Raw genomic sequence first — 13666 nt, 5'->3', positions numbered from 1 at the left:
ACAATGATATATTTTGTATGTATTACATATCGTGCATGAATTACACATATTATACACACACACACACACACACACACACACACACACACACACACACACACACACACACACACACACACACACGTATACATACAGCTTAGCTCCAAGGTGTCTTAAAGTTGCTTTCTGGTTTCATGCCTTGTGATTGTTTTTCTCCCTGGTATTTTAATGGCTCTAGGCAACTGGTACCATATATAACTTTGAGCTTTCTCATGGATTGTTTTTATACCTTTGAACTCTTTCTCTGGCATTTTCACCTATCATAATCCTATGTACCTCTCATGGCAGACATTTGCAGATGCCTATGGGCCTAATAAAGTTAACATAAATGAGTGAATTGAATTCAAGTGCCAGTTTTGAGGTGCAGGAGCATTGCCTGAAAGGACCAGTTGCCTGAAAGGACCATTTGGCATGAGGTAGTTATTAACCAGTCAGTATAGAGCCTTTGTTTCAAGTTTTCAAGGGAAATTGGACACTTGCACATTTGTATGAAGACTGGTTTTTTGTATATATTTTTTACTGTAAAGATACTGTACAGAGGGGTTACAGTTACATGAACAAGGTAATGAGTCCATTTCCTATCGAGCAATGTTACCTCCTCCTTTGTTTTTCTTCTTCTTTTTTTTATTGTGAAAGTACTGTACAGAGGGGTTACAATTACATGGGCACGATAATGAGTACATTTCTTATCAAGCATTGTAGCCTCCTCCTTTTTTTCCCCTTCCCATCCATTCCCATCCTCCCCTCTGTCCCCCCATCCTCCCTGCCCCCCACAAAAGTTCATTTTCGACATGATGACTTGTACATCTCATTGTTGCAATGGGTCCACCTGTATCCTTATTTAAATGATTTTTTTCCCTTTTCCCTCCACAAATTATACCGACACTAAATACAGTGAAAGCAGGGGTTATACTGTGGGGGAGGGACATACAAAGCAACAATGAAATAATCTTATAAATGTGTTAGAAACAATCACATGAAAGAAAAAAAGCATTTGAATACATATCTTAGGGTTCATTTCCCTAACATCACCTTATCTGACCTTTTCTGCTTGACTCAGACATATACTAGATATTGCAAATAAGGAAATCTATGGGACCTATGTTTCTTTGGGCCTGGCTTATGAAGACTAGTTTTTAAACATGGAACTCATTTAAAAGTTTAGACACTATATAGATAAATTAAAAACATCTCTAGGCTAGGTTTGACACTCCAAGCTCTAGACTTTTGTTTGGTACTTTGTGATTGAATAATGTCTTCTGATTCAAAATGGCTGTTTTCCTTTCTGCTAGCATTTTTGGTGTATATCTTAATTATAGTAGTGTGCTGGTCTTTCTGCCTTATTAGTTGCTAGTATGTTTTTAAAATCTATTTGAGGGTTGGGAAGGTTGCTCAGTGGTACAGCGCTTGCCTTGCATGCCTGAGGCCCTGAGTTCAATCCTCAGCACCACATAAGGAAAAAGTAAAAAGCCGGAAGTGGTGCTGTGGCTCAAGTGGTAGAGTGCTAGCCTTGAGCTGAAGAGCTGAGGGACAACGCCCAGGCCCAGAGTTAAGGCCCCATGACTGGACCAAAAAACAAAAAACAAAAACATAAAAAAAAACAAATAAAATCTATTTGAAACATTTGATATCATATATTGGCTCTTTCCTGCATGTAGTCCATGTCTCTATAGAAAAGGTTTATACATACCTATGTGTATGGGTGAAGGAGGGTGAAATAAAATGAGAGAGAGCAAAAAAGAAGAGGGTGAAGGAAAGGGCAGGAAATATATTAATTCTCTCAAGCTATTTGGTTCTCCTTCTCTTTGTTGAAGGGCCAATATGATATTGATTTAATTCCCAAAGAGCTCTTCTGGAAGGAATTAGATTGGGTATTTGAATTGCTGCTCAAAAGTTGATTTGAGGTGCTGGGAATGTGGCTTAGTAATAGAGTGCTTGCCTACCATGCATGAAGCCCATTGCTCAATTCCTCAGTACCACATACACAGAAAAAGCCAGAAGTGGGCTGTGCCTCTCAAGTGTTAGAGTGCTAGTTTTGAGCAAAAAAAGCTCCAGGACAGTGGCCAGGCCTTGAGTTCTAGTCCCAGAACTGGCAAAAATAATGTTGAAGTAGGAGGTCAATGGATATAGCCAAATGGTGGAGCTCTTCCCTGGTATGTGTGGGGTCCTGAATTCTATTGCTCACACTGTAAAAAAAAAAAAAAAAAAACATAAGTAAGTATGAAATATAAGTCAATCGTCATCTCTTTTTTAAAATTTTTTTATTGTAAAGATACTATACAGAGGGTTACAGTTACATGAGCAAGGTAATGAGTACACTTTCTATTGAGCATTGTTAACCCCTCCATTGTTTTCCCCCTAATATTCCTTCCCTCCCTACCTCCCCCGAGGTTCTTTTTTTTTTTAATTGTGATTAAGTGATTACATAATTTCCAAAATTTCACAGTATTGTGGAATAATGATGCTCATTTAAAGTCACAAGTTCATTCTAACTTTCCTGGAGCAAATTGTCTATCACAGTCTATAACATATAACAGTGTACACATATACACCATACATGTGATCAGCAGCATGGGGATATTTAGTAGTGGTTCGACCAGATGAGTGAGAGTTCTTTGTTTCTTAAGTCCTGTTAATTTTGTCATATCACCTAACATTTTGGATTTAGCATCCACTTATCAGGGAGACCATGTATTGTTTGTCTCTTTGCTCTTGGCTTACCTCGCTCAACATGATTCCTTCTAGCTCCATCCATTTCCCTGCAAATGCCATTATTTTGTCATTTCTAATGGCTGCATAATATTCCATTGTGTATAGATACCACAATTTTTGGATCCATTCCTCTGTGGTGGGGCATCTGGGTTGTTTCCATATCCTAGCTATTGTGAACAGTGCTGCAATAAGCATGGAGGTTCACATGTCCTTATATATTGGTTCCTGTTGTTCAGGGTAGATGCCTAAAGTGGTATGACTGGGCCGTAAGGGAGGTCAATCTTTAGCTTTATAAGGACCCTCCAGACTGCTTTCTAAAGTGGTTGTATAAGTGTACATTCCCACCAGCAGTGTAGTAGGGTTCCTCTTTCTCCACATCCCCTCCAGCATTTGTCTTTGGCTGATTTGTGGATGTGGGATATTCTGACGTCATCTCTTTCGTAACATCAAATGTTCCAATACTAACAGAATTTTGGTATATTTATGATGAATATTTTTAATAATAACAAAATGCCCAGAAAGTGTTTCATACTTATAATCCTAGATATTCCAGAGAAAGAGATAGGAGGATTATGGTTTAAGAGCATACCAAACAAAAAGTTAGTGTTTCAGAGATAGCAAGCATGGTAGTTTATGTCTGTAATCTTAGGTACTTGAGAGGCAGTGTAAGAAATTCGTGGTCTGAGGCTCACCTGTGCAAATTAGGAAACCCTATCCAAAAAACAAAAGCAAAAGGATTAGAGACATCTTTTAATCACTAGGGCCACCACTACAAATAGGAAACAAAACCCTAAAAAACTGTTCTGACAGAAATGTTTTTGGATAGATTAAATCTCTGGAAGAGTTTTAGTAGTAAGTGATTACTAAAGATTTTAAAGGATAGTCAGTAAAAGGGGAAATAGATAATGAACCTCCTCACAATGAAAAACTTGCTCAGGGAAAGACCCTAGGAAGACAGGAAAAAGATAAACTATAAACTAGCATGAAATATTTGCAAACCATATAGTAGAGGAGTTAAATCTCCAAAATACAGTGTTCTCAAATCTCTGTAGTACATAATGATAAAAACCAAACCAGAATGATTCGATAATGACCAAAAGATACAAATAAATGTTTCCCTGAAGAGTATATATTCAGCAAATAAGCACATAAAAGGATGCCTTGGTCCCAGCCCTTAGAGAAATGCAACTTAAAAGGCACAGTGAGGTACCACTACATACCTGTCTGAATGGCTCAATCAAAATAGTGACAACACAAGATTGATCAGAATTCAAGTGAACTTGATTATTCATACATTGCCACTAGGAAAGTAAAATGATATTTTCCTTGGGAAAAAATAGAACAATACCTGGTTTTTGGACAGTCCTGTGACTTGAACTCAGTCCCATGGCACTATCCGTGAGCTTCTTTTTAGCTCAAGGCTAGCGCTCTACCACTTGACCCACAGTGCCAGTTTCTGTGCATGTGGTACTGAGTAATCAAACAAAGGGCTTCATGCATGCTAGGCTACTACTCAGGTACATGCCCAGCCTAACAGTAACATTTAAAATTTAACTGAGCAGGCATTTTTCCCAGAGAAAGCTTTCATTCCCATAAACACCTGTACATAAGCTTTCTGAATCATTTTATTTCTGTGATAGTCCCAAAGTACATTTATACCATGGACTATTCAGAAACAGTAAAAAAAAATCTTAATACAAGTGGGTCTGGAGGGACTTAAATGCTGTGTAAAAATTCTTAACAAGTGACATGCTATGTAATTCCATCTATACTTCTTTAAGTGACAGAATTTCAGTTGAAATATGTTGAAAGCTGAAGATTGGTGGATTCTGCCACAATGAATTATGCTTCAGTTATGAAAGCTGTTACTAGGAGAACCTGGGGGAAGATCTGTGGGATCTTGTCTGTATTAATTTACTAATGTTCCTGCCTGTGACTCTGTGAAAGTGTCAAAAGATTTAGACAAATAATTTATACTAAAAAAAAGCTGACCTCAATCACTTTTTCCCTTGGACTTTCTGATAAAGATGATCCTGAGACTCCACTGATAACTGAAGCAAGTCCTATCATTGAAGAAAGAAACTGTAAGTCAGTGGAGAATTCTGAGTCTGTGAAGAATACTGAATCTGTTGACCAACATACCAATCAAGAGACTTAATGGAAGCTGTAGTGTCCAGTTGAAAAAACCAGAAGTTGGGTCTTCCAGGGACCCTGAGACTTCAGAAGTTCTCCCTTTTCAGGTATCACAGAATCTCTATTTTTTTTTGTGGGTTGTGGGGCTTGAGTTCTGGGCTTGGGCACTATCTCTGTGTTCTTCAGCTCAAGGTGAGCACTCTACCACTTGAGCCACAGTACCACTAATGGTTTAGTGGAGGTAAGAGTCTCATGGACTTTCCTGCCCTGGCTGGCATTAAACCGTGATCCTCAGATCTCAGCCTCCTGAGTAGCTAGGATTACAGGCGTGAGCCACTGGTGCCCAGCTAGAATCTCTATTAAAATATTGGGATTTAAAAATATTAGAGTTTACCAGGTACCCCTGGCTCACACCTGTAATCTTAGCTACTGAGGATGCTTAGGTCCAGATGAATGCAGATTCCATCTCCAACTAAATGCCAGCAAAGTGCTACACTAGAGGTATGGCTCAAGTGGTAGAGTGCCAGCCATGAGCAAGCAAGCCAAATGTGTGAAGCCCTGGTACAATGAGAAAAACAAATCATTTAAATAGGGATACAGGTGGACCCATTGCAACAATGAGATGTACAAGTCATTATGTCGAAAACGAACTTTACAACTTTGGTGGGGGGTCAGGGAAAACTGGGTGGGGGGGCGGGGGGAAGGATGGGAAGGGATGGGAAGGGGAAACAAAGGAGGCGGCTAAATGCTTGATAAGAAATGTACTCATTATCTTGCCCATATAATTGTAAACCCTCTGTACAGTATTTTCACAATAAAAAAGACAGATTCAAGCTCAATGCTAATTTAGGTTTACATTTCTTTTCTTATTTTTACAACCATAAATAATAGTTTTTCAGTTCTATAAATGCCATCAGCAGTAATTTCCTTTGCTGCATGGTGCCTACATAATAAACACAGACAACTGTCTATCAGTCAAGCAATGCATTAAGCAAATATTATTAGGTTCCCATACTTTAGCTAATACTTAGATAACTTATGTATATTGTACTCTGGCTCAATAATTTTTCACACTTTCTTGTGTCTTCCCCCCCCCCATTTACTGGGACAATAGGAAACTTTCCAAAGATATACCCCAGGCCAGATGGAAATATTGGGGCCCCGGGGGCAAGTCCTTGCTCTCCTCAGCCTCAGCTACAGTGGCCACAGTGGGTAAAATCATCAGTCATTTCATTACTGTCTGTGTGCGTTTTACAGATTTGTGTTACAAAGGACTTAGTTAATAATTCTCCTTCCACATTTGTTCAAGGGTTTATTGTTTGAAGAAAAATAATCATGAGATGATAGACACTGCTAGTAGAATTGGTAGCATTTTCTTATTAGAATGAAGTCTAGGAATTGCTATAAATGTCTGTTCTTTAATGATGATATATCAGGGTTTTGTTTAAAAAATGTTATACTAAGGAGATATTTTCAAGGAATAATTACCCCAATTGTTAAAAATAACCTGTCTTATAGCATTCATGATTTTAGATATACACACTTTGATATTTCGTTTTTAGAATTTAGCTTGGTAAGTTTGGGTAATAAAGAGCAACAAATTTAATTTTTCTCTAGGACAAGATACTTCAAACATCATTGAAACAACAGAGTCTTCCCTTGGGATCCCTAGTCCCAGTGAGATTTCAGCTGAAGTCAAGCTGCTGAAGGTCAGTATAGAGAAAATTTAAGTCCTAGGATACTTTGGATTCAGTAGCTAGCTTGTGCATTTTTGATATTAAGGACATGGGGACATCCTACAGCTGTGGTGGGTTGCCTTGTGAATCCAGCTGCCAGTTAGAGATCTGTGTCTTGTAACTGTTCATATCTCTCTACTCTGCATCTGAAGTAATTTCAAGGACTGCTGTATAATAAAATTATATTGCCATATATGCTGAATATAAGAATTACTTAGCACTTTATATGGCAACCACGGTTGGCTGAATTTAAAACTGACAGGACCAAAAAAGATTTTTGTTTATTTAGGGCTATTTTTTTTGCCTTTTGTTTTTTGTTTGTTTGATTTTCTACCTTTTGTTTTTTGATACTAGGCATTGAACCCAGGATGTTGCAATTGCTAGGCAAGTGTTTTGCCATTGAGCTGAGGTACATTCTAGCCTTTTCTCTCTCTTTTTTTTTGCATTTGGGTTTTTATGAAGGTGAGGGTTTATATATATATATAGTGAAAATACCATACAGAGGTGTTACAATTACATGGACAAGGTAATGAGTACATTTCTTATCAAGCATTATTGCCTCCTCCTTTGTTACCCCTTCCCATCCCTTCCCATTTCCCGTTCCCCCCACTTCCATCACCACCCCACACACACCGTGCCAAAGTTGTAAAGTTCGTTTTTTGACATTGTTGCAATAGGTCCAACTGTATCCCTATTTAAAATATTTGTTTTTTTTCCTTCCCCTCCACAAATTATACCAACATCAAATACAGTGAAAACAGGGGTTATACCGTGGGGGAGGGACATACAAAGCAACAAAGAAATCATCTTATAAATATGTTAGAAACAATTGTATGAAAGAAAAAAGAAACATTTGTGTCCTTATCTTGGGGATCATTTCACCTACCATCAACTTTTCTTACCGTTTCTGCTTGTCTTAGACATATACTAGTTATTGCAAATAAGGGAAATCATGGGACCTATGTTTATTTGGGCCTGGCTTACTTCACTTCATATAATTTTGTCCAACTCTCCATTTCATAACAAATGGGGCAATGTCATTCTTTCTGATGGAGGCATCGAATTCCATTGTGTATATATGCCACATTTTCTTGATCCATTCATCTACTGAGGGGCATCTGGGTTGGTTCCATATCTTAGCTATGGTAAATTATGCTGCAGTATACATAGTCGTGCTTGTAGCTTTAGCATGGTCTTCTTTGTGATCGCTTGGGTAAATGCCCAAAAGAGGGATTGCTGGGTCATAGGGAAACTCTATGTAGACTCTTTTGAGGAACCTCCATACTACATTCCAAAGTGGTTGAACAAGTTTATACTCCCACCAACAATTCAGAAGAGCTCCCTTCTGTCCACATCCCCTCCAACATCTGTTGTTATAAGAGTTCTTGATTCTAGCCATTCTAACAAGGGTTAGGTGGTATCACAATGTTGTTTTGATTTGCATTTCTTTTATGGCTGGGGAGGTTGAGCATTTCTTCATGTGTCCATTGGCCATCCTTCTTTCCTCTTCAGAGAAGTTTCTCTTTAAGTCTTTAGCCACTTATTTATTGGGCAGTTGTTTCTTTGAGGATTTGTTGTTGGGAAATTAAATTTTTTTGAGTTCAAGTTGTATTTTAGATATGTGACCCTTGTCCGTTGTATGGCTAGTGAAAATCTTTTCCCAATCGGTGGGCTTTCTATTGCTCTTGCTATGTCCTTTGCCATGCAGAAGTTCTGCAATTTCATGTAATCCCATGTGCCCAACCTTTCTTTGATTTGTTGTGTTTCTGGGTCTCTTTTAAAAACATTTTGGTCTGTGCCAAGATTTATTCTTCGAAGTTTGTCTTGATCAAAAGGAAACCTGCACTTCTAAGCCGTATGGAAAAGTTTTGAAGACCAGTTTGTTTTCTTCATCTCTCACAGCCCATATTGTTTCTCATTTAATACTCTTTGCTCATCTCTATCTTTTTTTCTCTGGAAGCAGATTTATTCTATCTGTTTTTCTCCATCTTCAGAGTTATATCATGTTTTGGCGTATATACCCATCAGAGACTAACAGGTTCCACTATCACTACTTGTGTATACCTAAGAGAGAACTGGATTGACATACCTTTGGGTCCATAGTGCATGGGTCAGTAGCCATGTCAGTAGACATGGCTGCAAAATACTCCATATATGAGGCACTGTTCTTACTGATGAGGCTATTTACTGTGAGGCTATTTTGGCTTTGACTAACACACTATGTGTTTAAAAAATGAGTTTATTTTTCTCCCTAAAGGACTCTAGAAATAGACTATTGCATGTTGTTTTGGTGAACGTAGGGTCCTGGTACCTTCAGTTTTCTTTGTTGTTTACTTTATGATTTTGTAATTGTTGTCAGATCATGCTGTGAGTGCAAGTATGGTATTCTCAAACAGATAAGCTCAAATTCAGGAGTTACAGAGACAGGAAGTTTCATTTCTCCTCATGCCCCCAGCAACTAGAATGGTTTAATGTCTAACTCTGATGCTTTGAGATATTGGGAGATTAAATTGTTAGCATTATCAGAAATTTTTATCAGGAGTTGCTTTTAGTGGGCAAAGAAAACAGGAGTTAGAAGTATGTTTGGATAGTAAACAGCAGTGACTTCATAAACACTTGAAGGACATCTGTCATTCAGAGCCATGTTTTAAGAGGGGAATGAAAATCATGGAAAACCCTGGGAAGAGTGGCTAGTATTAATGTCTTAAAAACTTGGAGAGTTAATGGATCATGCATATGAAAATCTAAGGAAAAGAGATAGGGAGAATATACCCTTTTTATACCTTTGAAGGCTAGCATGGAGGGCAGAGTTTAGGTTGTGTTTACTTATGTCTCATGAGTAGAGAACTCCCACTACTCAGTGGAAGTTTTATGGACTTAGATTTTAGTTGAATATTAAGTGTACCAGAATAGAATTGGTGGCATTTTCATCCTAAAGCCTTTCCCATCTTCTAAAGTTCCTAAGGAGAGAAATTAATTTCACTGTGAAGGAAATTATACTAGAGATGGTTCTTTTTAGAAGTTTGAGGTAAAAGATACCAATGAAATCACTCGGTCATCTTTTTTGCAATTTTGTCATGTTCCTTTAAGGATGTTGTCTTCTGCTTCGTGTGTGTGTGTGTGTGTGTGTGTGTGTGTGTGTGTGTGTGTGTGTGTGTGTGTTATTCCTGGGGGTTAAAAGCAGGACCTGGGTGCTGTCCCTGAACCTTTTTGCTCAAGGCTAGCACCCTACTACTTGAGCAACAGCTATACTTCTGTGATAATTACTTTTTTTTTTTTGGTGATTAATTGGAGAGATAAATCTGCCTGGACTAGACTACCTTGCCTGGTCTGGCCTCAAACTGTGATGCTCAGATCTCAGCCTCCTGGATAACTAGAGTTCCAAGTGTGAACCACTGGCATCCAGCTAGTTAGCTAGCTAGCTTGCTTGCTTCCTTGCTTCCTTTCTTCCTCCACCCCACTTTTTTTTGTCTGTCATGGGGCTTGATCTCTGGGTGTGGGCCCTGTCCCTGTACCCTTCTGCTCAAGCTAGCACTCTAGCTCTTGAGCCACAGCGCCACTTCCGGTTTTCTGAGTGGTTTATTGGAGATAAGTGTCTCACAGACTTTCTTTCCCAGGCTAGCTTTGAACGGTGATCCTCAGATCTCAGTCTCCTGAGTAGCTAGGATTATAGGTGTGAGTTACCGGTTTCAGGCCTCTTTCTTTTTTAATGTTTATGTTCTGGCACTGGGGTTTGAACTCCCATCTTCACAGTCTACCTTGTCCTCCTCCCCCACAGCTGGCACATGAACCCTGCCTCTGATTTTTGCTGGATAAATAAATGGAGATGAAAGTCTCACAGGTTCTTCTGCCCTTGTGGCTTTCCATTGTGATCTTTAGATCTCAGCCCAGAGATCCTAGGACCATAGGCGTGAGTCATCAGTGGCCCAGTCCTGCTTTCTGGATTCAGATTCATATTTCAAAACTTTTTAACTGTTACTAAAAGATACGGGTTACAGTTATATAAGTTGGGTAAAGAGTACATTTCTTTTTTATCAATCGTGGACATGAACTCTGGGCCTGGGCACTGCCTCTCAGCTCTAGAGCTCAAGGCTAGTTAGTGCTCTACTACTTGAGCCACAATGCCACTTCTAGTTTTCTGATGGTTTATTGGAGATAAGAGTCTCACAGACTTTGCTACCAGGGCTTGCTTTGAACCACAATCCTCAGATCTCAGCTTCCTGAGTAGCTAGGATTACAGGTGTGAGCCACTGGTACCCAACTAAGAGTACATTTCTTTATTTTTTCTTCACCCTTTTTTTATTTTTAATTTTTATTGTGAAAATGCTGTACAGAAGTGTTCCAATTACGTGGGCAAGATAATGAGTACATTTCTTATCAAGCATTGTAGCCTCCTCCTTTGTTTCCCCTTCCCTCCCCCACCCTCCCCCACCCAATTCTCCTCCTCCCCCCAAAGTTTCAAAGTTTGTTTTTCCACATAACGACTTGTACATCTCATTCTTGCTATGGATCCACCTGTATCCCTATTTAAAGGATTTGTTTTTTGGACAATGTCACCACTTTCTTCTCTCTGTTAGGCTTGATTATAGGGAGTCTAGTGTAGCCTTCAATCTTAAGGACTAGTTAATCTTTACTGCTGAGCCCTGATTCCTCTGAATTCACTCTTATTCCTCAGGTGTTCAGTGAAGTCTGTTCACTTGATTGTTTAAAAACCAGATGTTTCCGCATAGCTTGAGCTATGGGGATTGTGTTGCTTACTACTTACACTAGTTCTTCTCCAACTGTGTGGCGTTACCTAATGTTTTTTAACAGTGTATTATTCAGATAAAGACACATGGGCACATCTGTAGCTTCTTGAAACATTTTACTTATATAGCTGCATCCTCTGAAGTTTTCTGACTTTCAAATGATAGCTGCTTCAGCCTTCCCTGATGCCAGCCTTTTCCCTGACTTACATTGTGTGTGAGTGTTCTGTTGTCTTTAGGATCTCCTCTGTGTGTTGGGGTTTGGAACTTTTCTCTAGGCAGAAAGCCCAGCTGTAGGGTTGACTTTGTTTCTCTTTTCTCCTGGACCAAAGTCTTTTATTTTGTCTTTTTTTCCATTGTCTAAAAATAGTTCTTTCTTATATTTTGTCTGGTTTTCTAGTTGCTGTATAGGAAGGCAAGTGTAATATCAGCTTATTTATAGTACTTGAAAGCAAAAGTTCTCTCCATAATAGAGTGTTTGATATAATATAGTTTAATTACTTGGTGTACTTGTTGATCTCTTATATGATTTTTAAAGATAAAAGAGAACTGATTATTTTTGAAACATACTCATCTTTGTAATATATATTGATTCCCTTACTAAGAATCAGCATAGTCTTCTAGGACAAAGTTGAGCTATAATTTGCATACAGTAAAACTGTTTTTTTTGCAATATGACTTTGTGTTGAGAAATAATAATTATGTTTATACTGTATAGTCACAGTATATTGTGATACACAGACACAGAATATTTTCTGTATTTGTATGGCTCACTGAGATATAAGAATATTTTCATTACTAAGGGAGTTCCTTCATGCCAGTCTGTAGCCACACCGTTCTGTCTGTTCACAGCATTTTCCAACCATTGATCTCTTTCTGACTATAGTTTCCTCTTGTTTAGAAAAATGTTTACTATGTGTAGATAAATACTTTTTTCTTTTGCCAATTGTGGGGCTTGAACTCAGGACTTGGGTGTTGTCCCTGACCCTTTCTGTACTTAAGGCAGCTATCACTCTACCACTTAAGCCACAGCGCTATTCCCTAAATTTTTTGAGAAGTTATTTGGAAATAAGTATCTCATGGACTTTCCTGCCTGGAAGGCTTTGAACTGTGATCTTCAGATCTCAGTCTTCAGAGTAGCTGAGAAGGATTACAGGCATGAGTCACCAGACACCACTGCCTGGCTATTGTAACCTTTGTTTATTTATTTTGGCAATATGAAGTACCACTTGAGCCACATCCTTATTCCTTTCTTCTGCCTGTCTATCTATCTATCTATCTATCTATCTATCTATCTATCTATCTATCTATCTATCTATCTATCTATCTATCTATCTATCTATCTATCTATCTATCTATCTATCTATCTATCTATCTATCTATCTATCTATCTATCTATCTATCTTTCTATCTATCTATCTATCTATCTATCTATCTATCTATCTATCTATCTATCTATCTATCTATCTATCTATCTATCTATCTATCTATCTATCTATCTATCTATCTATCTATCTACAGGGAGCAGTTTTGTTCTCAGAGATGTCAGTTCATAATGGCAGGAAGGTCATGGCAAAGCAGAATCAATCATACCATGGCAACTAGAAAGCAGAAATAGCTAGTTTGTTTTTGGATCCAATCACTGGCTTTTACTTGTGCTGGCTTTGGGCTACAATTCTGCCTCTACTTTGTAAGCAGCTGTGATTACAGGCGTAAACTGTGTCTTTGGATTCTCTTTTCATTCTTTTCACTGTGTAGCCTGGCATCCTTGAACTGGATATGAATGTAGCTTAGGCTGGCCTCAGACTCACAATACTTATGCCTTAGTCTCTGGAGTAATGGCATTATAGGCATATATTAAATACTTAGTTATACTTTAAATTTATGCTTTATATTTTTTTTCTTAATTTTAATACTGAAATTTAAAACAGTTCATTTTCATAATGTGAACTTGTTCAGATTCTTTAAGAGATAGTATGCCCCTTCTAGGAAGATAACTATAGTCCTCACTTTTATCTTAGATTACCTTTGTTTGCTTTTATACTTTACATACTTATAGTACATTTTGTATCTATCTTCTTTCACAACATTTTTGTATCATTTGACCATGTTGCATTTTGGATGTGGTATTCCATTTTGTCACTATGTTATATTTTATTTATTCCACAGTTTTTAAGGATTGAAATAGTTTCCATGTTATAGCTATTACAAATACTGCTGCTCTGAATATTTTTGGTTATTTATTTATTTATTTTTGGCTAGTACTGAGGCTTGAACTCAGGGCCCAGGAACTGTCCCTGA

The 13666-nt window shown here is 38.1% G+C and overlaps 1 long non-coding RNA gene across 1 annotated transcript in view; it reads left to right on the top strand.

Annotated features, from left to right (window-relative positions):
• Nucleotides 1-4789: 4789 nt before the first annotated feature.
• Nucleotides 4790-13666, top strand: part of LOC138840838 (uncharacterized) — a 10325-nt gene continuing 1448 nt past the window's right edge. Inside the window, exons 1-2 of the long non-coding RNA XR_011376239.1 lie at nucleotides 4790-4991; nucleotides 6502-6593. This is a non-coding gene — a long non-coding RNA (uncharacterized lncRNA). The remainder of the gene's footprint in view (nucleotides 4992-6501; nucleotides 6594-13666) is intronic.

This window comes from Dipodomys merriami, unplaced genomic scaffold, assembly GCF_024711535.1.
Source record: "Dipodomys merriami isolate MVZ:Mamm:240054 unplaced genomic scaffold, mDipMer1.0.p SCAF_3010, whole genome shotgun sequence".
Lineage (NCBI taxonomy): Eukaryota > Metazoa > Chordata > Mammalia > Rodentia > Heteromyidae > Dipodomys > Dipodomys merriami.
The sequence above is the reverse complement of the archived record's forward strand: the minus strand, read 5'-3'. Positions and strand labels throughout refer to the sequence as shown.